General features: G+C 48.1%; 1 long non-coding RNA gene across 1 annotated transcript; it reads left to right on the forward strand.

The window, feature by feature from the left end:
• The first annotated feature begins 865 nt into the window (after positions 1 to 865).
• On the forward strand, positions 866 to 8184 carry LOC133228880 (uncharacterized). Its single transcript, XR_009730398.1, has 3 exons — positions 866 to 1225; positions 5114 to 5320; positions 5869 to 8184. It is a non-coding gene; the product is annotated as an uncharacterized LOC133228880 (long non-coding RNA).
• Positions 8185 to 8806: the final 622 nt, after the last annotated feature.

Consider the following 8806-nt stretch of genomic DNA (forward strand, 5'->3'; position numbering starts at 1 on the left):
ATGAAAGGCGGGTGGCGGGTGGGGGCCGCCTGCAGCGCCAGGTGAGAGCCGGCAGCCCCGCCCAGCGCCTGGGGACCAGGTGGGTCAGGCTCCCTGGCCCCGCGGGTGGAGGGAGGTGGCCAGGCTGGCACCCGGATGTTGGTGCTCCTTGGCTCTCATCCCCACTGGGTGACTCTGCTCAAGTCCCTTCCCTCTCTGGGCCCCAGCATTCTCTGTCTTTGCCAAATCCCTGAAGTGCTTTCCTGTGATTCTGAGTAATAATAATTTTCATTCATTAAGCAATATGTTGTGTACATGTCCCATTCCAGCCTCAGCATAGCTCTCTGAGGTCAGTAGTTTTCTTACCTCCATTTTATAGAGGAGGCCAGAAAGAGCATCAGAGAGGTGAGGTCACTTGTTCAGGGTCACACAGCATCCACTTAGCAAGTCGCAGACTAGGGATTTGAACTCAGGTCTGCCTGCAGAGACAGCTCTGACCTTGTTCCTTCCCTTGCTTGCGCACAAAGTTCTGACCTTCTGAGAGACACCATATTTTCAATTGAATTTGTATTCATTTTCAACCTTTGTGTGTGTGTGTGTGTGGTAAAATATACATTACAAAATTTAGCATTTTGAAGTGTGCAATTCAGTGGCATTTAGTACCTTCACAATGCTGTGCAACCACCACCTGGATCTAGGGCCGGAACATTTCCATCTCCTTTTAGAAACTCGGACCCAGTGAACAGTCTATTCCCCCTCCTCCCAGCCCCCAGCAGCAACTAATCTGCTGTCTCTATGGATTTGACCATTCTGGATATTTAATTGTGGCTCAGTCTTCATTCTGTACCAGGCCATCCTTGTGCACTCTTACAGGATGCCAGGAAATCATCATCCTTGTCCCCAGACTTGGCTGCAAGTAGGAATCACCTGATGACTTAAAAATGAAGCAAAACAAGAAATCGCAGATTCCTGGCTCTCATGCCCAGACTTCCTGACTTAATTGACCTGTGATCTGATGAGGGTATCAGAGTTTTGGAAGATCCCAGGTGTTTCTACTGGGCAGCAAAGTTCAAGAACCCCTGCTCAGAACCTTCTGGCTCATGGAGCATCATTCCTTTTACAGGCAGGAAAGCTGAGGTCCAGAGAGAGCTTTCCTGGCTCCCACAGAACGTCTGTGGCTGAGCCAAGACTGGAACTAGAATTCCTGCTTCTCACTCACACCGCTCTCATCACACTGCTTTTCTAGGTATGTAATGTCTTCTGCCTCAGTTTCCTCATTTATTACATGTGGACCTTAACTGTACCTCCTCATAGGGTGGTTGTCTGACCAACTGAGATTATACCAACTGAGATTTGAGCACTGTGAAGTGCTCAAAGTGGGGCTTGGTTTACAGCAAATGATACACATTTACTGTTGCTGTTATTATGTACTTGGGGTACAGAAATGAGTGAGGTGCAGGAAGGCTGTGAGCTCATGAAGGACAGGGCCGAGGGCTCCTCCCTCTGTGCCCAGCATCCGGGGCAAACCCTGACATTTCATAGAAGTAAGTGTTCTCAGTGTAGGGAACAGGTTCTTGGCTGGGCTCACTGACCCTCTCTGCACTGGCAATGGCTGACCCCCTTGCCTCTTCTGGCACCCTGGCCTTACTCTGCAGACCCGGGACACTGAGACCTACAGAATCAACCAGCCTGGAGCCATCGAAGCGTCCACTCTTTAGACAGCTGTGTGTGTGTCTTGTAGCTGTGATTTGACCTTATTGTCCTTTTACGGGCAGGAGTCAGGTTTCCTGTACCCTCGACTGTGTCAGGCATGTGGACCTGGAACACAGTAAGCATCTTATAAGTCTCACCTGAGGCTCTGACTGACCTTTAGTTCCTGGGGGCACTGGGGACAGGATCCTCTCTGCCCCCGCCTTTTGCTCTTTCCATGTGTACATCCAGGTGTTGGGCACTGCCAGCCTCTTCCTTGATGCTCCTGCTAACAGAACCTCATCACTTGCGGGAAAAAAAGGGGCGTGTCAAGTTTGCAGGGAAGCTGGGCCCAGCCCCAGGGATGAAACATCGCGAGACTCTGCGTAGTCACGGTAAACCCAGTCCCGTTGCCTAGGTATCCTTGGCTTCTGGGTACTGACGTGACCCAACTCTGGTCAGCGGGACCTGATGGCAGCTCTGGGACTGTGAGGGGTTCCGGGAAATGTCCCTTCCTCCCACCCCCGCCCCCCCCCCCTCCCGAATGCTTTGGAGGCTGGCAGACGAGGGCTACCATGGAGCTGAGTCTAGGAATGGAGGACTAGAGAGTTGCAGTGATATTGATCCAGAACTTTGGCCTCCCTGAGCTCGCGAACCCCGGCAGCCTGCTCTGGGCTTGTTAGGTGGGAAATTGTACTTGGTTGTTTAAGGCGATCTAGTCTGTGACCTGCAATTGAGCACACCCTAACTGAGCACACACAACTCTTCCCAGCCCAGGTCCTTGCTCTGTTTGAAGACAAAAGGACAGCCCAAAGCCCCGGGTTCCTTTCATCACTTTTTTCCTCCCTTGACTTCAAGGTACACAGTGATAATACCTCCCGGGGTTTATTACCACTAATAACAAGCACATTTATAAATACTAACATTTTTTACATTTTCTCTGTGTTAGATCTTTATGTGGGATGTTTAATGCTCACACGGTGTGGATCCTAGAACATGCTTACAAATGAGGAAGCCTGGGACTCAAGGAAGTTCTGTAGATTGGTGATTCAGAGCTTGGTCCTGTTTCCTGAAGCTGACAAATCCTGTTCTCCCTGCAAATCGGCCTCCCTCATGTCCAGACCCCAACTCATTCCTTTATTCCTGTTTTTCTCCTTGTGTGATTCTTGCACATAGTAGGTGCTTGAGAGAGAGAGCGTGTGATATTCATTGTCTGCTGTCTTACATCACCAGCCATTTACCAACCAGGGCAAGCAGAGCACCCCCTGCGTTTAGAGGGGTGCACCTGTGTGTGTCTGTTGGGGAGTGGGTGTTTAGTTGGAGAAAATGGGCCTTGTCCACAGTAAGAAGAACAACTCCCATTAATCGAAGGAGTACCTAAGGTACCAGGTCTTGTGCTTTACATATTTTTGTTTAAGGTCTACAGTAGCTCTAGGGAATTTTTTCAGGAATCTCAAGCCTCTGGGACATCAAGTGGTTTGCCCAGTCACCCAGAGCAGATGGGAACCAGGTCTGTGTGTCTGGAACTTGTGTCTCAGCCCAGAGCAGAGAAGGTCAGCATGTCCGGAGCCAGAGGGAGGTTCCCTCCTCTGTAGGGAGGCTTCACTGGACAGGAAGCACCTGAACTGAGTCTGGAAGGATGGGCTAGACTCCCAGAGCAGGAGAGGGCTTGGGCAAACTCGTGGAGATGACACAGTGTCTGTTTCATTGGGAAATTGGGGATTATTATGAAAAAAAACCAGGCCACATGGCCCCTGTGTACCTCTTGTGATAGAAGGTGATTATGGGAGGGGAGTTTGGGGCAGAATGCATATATGTGTATGTATGGCTGAGTCCCTTTGCTGTTTAATTGAGACAATCACATTTTAAATTGGCTATACCCCAATACAAAATAAAAAGTTAAAATAAGATGCAATGGAGACGCAGACATAGAGAACAGACTTACGGACACAGCGGGGGTTGCTTAGGAAGGAAAAAGTGAAAGTCGCTCAGTTGTGTCTGACTCTTTGCGACCCCGTGGACTATACAGTCCGTGGAATTCTCCAGGCCAGAATGCTGGAGTGGGTACCTTTCCCTTCTCCAGGGGATCTTCCCAACCCAGGGATCAAACCCACGTCTCCCTCATTGCAGGTGGATTCTTTACCAGCTGAGCCACCAGGGAAGCCCAAGGAAGGAGAGGGTGGTACAAATGGAGAGAGTAGCATGGAAACATATACACTGCTGCTGCTGCTGCTGCTGCTAGGTCGCTTCAGTCGTGTCCGACTCTGTGCGACCTCATAGATGGCAGCCCACTAGGCTTCCCCGTCCCTGGGATTCTCCAGGCAAGAACACTGGAGTGGGTTGCCATTTCCTTCTCCAGTGCATGAAAGTGAAAATTGAAAGTGAAGTCGCTCAGTCGTGTCCGACTCTAGCGACCCCATGGACTGCAGCCTACCAGGCTCCTCTGTCCATGGGATTTTCTAGGCAAAAGTACTGGAGTGGGGTGCCATTGCCTTCTCCGAACATATACACTAGCATTTGTAAAATAGATGGCCAGCGGGAATTTGCTGTATGACTCAAGGAATTCAAACCAGGGCTCTGTGACAACTTAGAGGGGTGGGATGAGGTGGGAGGGGGGAGGGAGTCTCAGGAGGGAGGGGACATATGTATACCTATGGCTGATCCTTGTTGATGTATGGCAGAGACCAAAACAATATTGTAGTTATCCTGCAACTAAAAAGAACTTTTAAAGAAGACGGACATAGGAAAAATACAGGCTTTAGATCTTTTGAGTTAAAAAAAAAAAAAGAGGTATTGATTAGAATAGCAGCTTAGGTTCCATGATGCTACTGGCTTCTGAAGGGCAACGCCCGGGTGAGTATCTATTCTCCTGGCTCCCCTGAAGAGAATGTTTATTCTGCTGTTGGCAACAGAAGATGAGAAAGGCAGTTGTAAATACCTCTGTGTTGATTTCCTTCAATTAGAATTCACTGAGCACCAGACCCTGCCTTAGCAGGACTCACAATCCGGTAGAGGGGACCTGCCTGAAAATGACCCCTGTGTCAGTTTCATCAGCCACCCTGCCCTTCAGCAAGGCCATGCATTTGATTTACAATTGTTTGTTTCTTTTAATCCTTGGAGCAGCCTCGTTAGTAGGGGTCCTTTCTCACTTTAACTCAGGAGATGAGGATAGGGGCCAAGCAGTCACGTGACTTAATCAAGCACCTGAAGCTAGTCAGTTCCTAAGGCGCTGAGACCCTGCCCCAGGTCTTTGGGGTTCTAAAGTTCAAATTCTTTCAGTTACCTGCATTGCATGATATCCCAAGCATGTGGGCTTTCAAAGAATGCCCACAATCTGGGCTGTTAAAAAAAAAACAACAACAAAAAACCACCAGGAGAACAATTGCTGAGGCTGAATTCAAGCTACTGACTCACAGAACTCCTGACTGTAACCTTCTGCTTCCAGCATGCACGTGGAGCATCCTTCAGATGGGCCGGCTATGCTGGTTAGGACAACTGCAAGAGGACCCTGGGTGTCCTGGGCCCTGGAGGGCTTTCTGAGTGTGACTCGATGAACCCCATCTATGAAATGGGCCTGGCTATCGCTTGTGTCTCATGTCCACAGCTCTGGGTTCTGCACGTTCGGAGAGGCTGGGGCCCAGTCTTGCAGCAGGTAGGTTTCTTCCCTGTATGTGGGTCACTGCGGGGATGAGGCTGGCCCGGGTTGGGCAGACTCTGCTCCTGCCTCCCCTCCACGCTCAGAAGCTTTCAGGGTGATTAGTTCCCCTCCTGGAGGGATCCTGTTACGGTTATACCAGGAGGGCCTCTGAAAGTCCTACCTGCGATAAGAAGGCTGCGTCTCGGTTAATCTCCCAGCTTAGAGGCCATGTTTGAATATTTAAGAAATGGTTTCCAGGCTTGGGGCTGGGAGGAGGGAGTGGTACACGGGGCCTGGCCTAGTGGGTTTTGAAGGCATGTATCCTCAGAGGCCTTTTCTGCTCTTCAAGCCCGTGGGGCCTAGTGTCTCCCAAGTCGTTCCTTTAGGTTGAAGTTCACTTGTACCTGGACCAGGGGGCCTGACTGGGGATTGTATTTATGGAGAAGCCCAACTGGACTCCGGCCATGTGCTGGAAGCAGTGCCAAGTCCGAGGGCCAGTGTCCAACCCTACTCCCAGCCCCAACAGTTCCAGGCCTGTGTGTCTTGACTGCTCTCTCCCTCAGTTGGCAGACTCCTGGCAGAACCCACTGGGAGTAGAAGTTCAAGAAGGGAGCCAGCCATGAGTGAACACCAGCTACATGCATTCTGAGTGAGTAAGCCTGGCTGTCTGGCTGAGCGGGGTTTGAATTTTTCTTTATTGCTTTCATGCTGTGTGTTCCTGGGCAAGTCACTTAACTGCTCTGAGCTTTCATTGTCTCCTTTGGGAAGTGGGTCCAATAGGATATACTTCATGTGGCTCTTTTTAGACTTTCATAGGCTTTAAAGTGCCTGCTAGTAGGTTAGTTTTGTTTTTTTTTTTTAATAGACTATTTAGTTGAAAAATTGTGTATTCATTTGTAACACTTGCTGGTTGGAACTCACACCTGTGCTGCTGCTGCTAAGTCGCTTCAGTTGTGCCCAGCTCTTAGCAACCCCATGGACTATAGCCTACCAGGCTCCTCCATCCATGGGATTTTCCAGGCAAGAGTACTGGAGTGGGGTGCCATTGCCTTCTCCGACTCACACCTGTAGCTGCTGTTTTTTCTAAATGACTGCAGTGAGAAGTCAGGAGAAATAGCCAGAAACCTATAGGCCTGGTTCCTGAATTTTTCTGGCTTTGCCCAAAATAGTTAAGATCTGAAAGATCAGTGAAGGTGCTGTGGGTGTTTTCTACATTCATAGGGGAAAGTGGCTTTTCAGTCAACAATGTGAAAATAATTGGCTGGAAGAAATTAGGTGAGTTTAACTTCAAAATATATCACCAAAGTGTTCCCCCCATAAAACAACCTTCTATTAAGACAATTATATGTAGTGTATATTGCAAAGTGAAAGTTTCTATTTTTGCATTTGGACAAAACATGAAACTGTACTGCATGTTTTATTTCTTAGTCCGTGTTAAGTTGCCACCCCTTCTTTGTGGAAAAAGATGATCTTATATTCTGTGATGGTGTCCTTTTATTTTTCATGGTTAGAAAACATTCTTTCTCTTATGAAATGACAGTGGTGATGGTTTTAAGTTTTGGAAACTTATTAGTGAATAGGCAATATATGTAGAGTGTTTAAAGGGCTCCAAAGATAAATAAAGTGAATCTCCCTCCCTTCCCTGACTCTCAGTCATCCGTGTCTCTCCCTGAAGGAGGCAGATTCTTATAAATTGCTCGTGACCTAGTCTAGTCTGTGCATGCTCATGGAAAGAGGGCAACATCGTTCCTAATGGGGCAAAACTTGGTTCTTTGGCAGAGCAGTGAGGGTGGGAGTTAAAAAGATCTTAGATGTTATTTCCGTTATCATTGTGTATGTATGGTTCCACTTTGTGTCCTGTTCTGGTTTGCTTGGGACCCAGTCATTGGCTGGGTGCACCAAGTATAACATTGTTCCTCTGGGGAAGTGGGATCTACTTTATGATAACTCGATTGCTTCTATTTTTTGAGGCCATCTCTGGGGTCTTTAAATGAGCTGTGGGGGGTATTAGTGCCTACACCCAATTTCCCTCTTACTGTCTTAGGGCATGTTTATGAGCAAGCTGTACGCTTTGTGCTCATGGAACCTCTTGGGTCTCAAGATCAGATCTAGAAATGTGTTTTTGCTGATAATGGTGTTCGTTTAAAGGTGGCAGGTGAAGGCAGCCCAGGCTTCAGGCTGACTTCCTGCACCTGTGCAGACAGCACTAATCAATCGATCATTGCACACTTTCCTGTGAGATCAGACAGACCGTAGAATCCCACTCAATGTAATGTTCTAGGGTGTGGGCAAAGGAGGTGACATGCACTGCAGTTCTGTTATAGTATCTTAGTACACTGTTTCCCACGCTTTGGTATTTTACAGATCAGTGGAATTTCTGAAAAATCAGATGCACTAATGTGAAAGTGTCCATTACTCAATAGTGTCTGACTCTTTGTGACCCCATGGACTGTAGCGCACCAGGCTCCGCTATCCTTGGGTTCTCCAGGCAAGAATACTGGAGTGGGTAGCCATTCCTTTCTCCAGGGGCTCTTCCTAACCTAGGAATTGAACCTGGGTCTCCTGCCTTGCATGCAGATTCTTTGCCATCTGAGCCCTGGACTAGTGTTAGGTGTCCACTCTTTGTTTTGGCAGGTACTGCTGCTGCTAAGTCGCTTCAGTTGTGTCCGACTCTGTGTGACCCCATAGATGGCAGCCCGCCAGGCTCCCCCGTCCCTGGGATTCTCCAGGCAAGAACACTGGAGTGGGTTGCCATTTCCTTCTCCAATGCATGAAAGTGAAAAGTGAAAGTGAAGTCGCTCAGTCATGTCCGACCCTCAGCGACCCCATGGACTGCAGCCCTCCAGGCTCCTCTGTCCATGGGATTTTCCAGGAAAGAGTACTGGAGTGGGGTGCCATTGCCTTCTCTGTTTGGCAGGTACTAGAAAAATTTTAAAATAGCTGCTGTTTAAAAATCACCATTTGTTCTTTTTTTTTCTTTTTTTAAAGAAAGTACATTTTTAACACCAAAAAATTTGGAAAAAGCTTTCAGAAGAAAGGACAATAAGCATGGTTAGCTTCATTTTAAAAAGAAAAATTTTCTTTCTCTTCTCATTTTGCTCCAGGCACCTAAAGTCTTCATTATGAATTGATAGCAGTTCAGATGGTGGTCCAGAGTGGGTCAAGAGGGAAGCCCCCCACCTCGATGTGTTCAACTCTCTCTGTAGAGGCATTTCTTTACATCTTAGAGTTTTGTAAAGACTCATGTCTGATGGGCCCATAGATAGTTCTATTAAAAATCCACATCATTACCTTGGTGGATCGAAAACAAATATCTCAGTTCCAACTGAGTGAGTGAGTGTTAGTCGCTCAGTTTTGTTCAACTCTTGCGACTCCATGGACTGGAGCCTGCCAGGCTCCTTTATCTATGGGATCTCTCAGGCAAGCATACTAGAGTGGGCTGCCATTTCCTGCTCCAGGGGATCTTCGTGACCCAGGGATTGAGCCCTGGTCTCCTGCATT

This window comes from Bos javanicus, chromosome 17 (genome assembly GCF_032452875.1).
Source record: "Bos javanicus breed banteng chromosome 17, ARS-OSU_banteng_1.0, whole genome shotgun sequence".
NCBI lineage: Eukaryota > Metazoa > Chordata > Mammalia > Artiodactyla > Bovidae > Bos > Bos javanicus.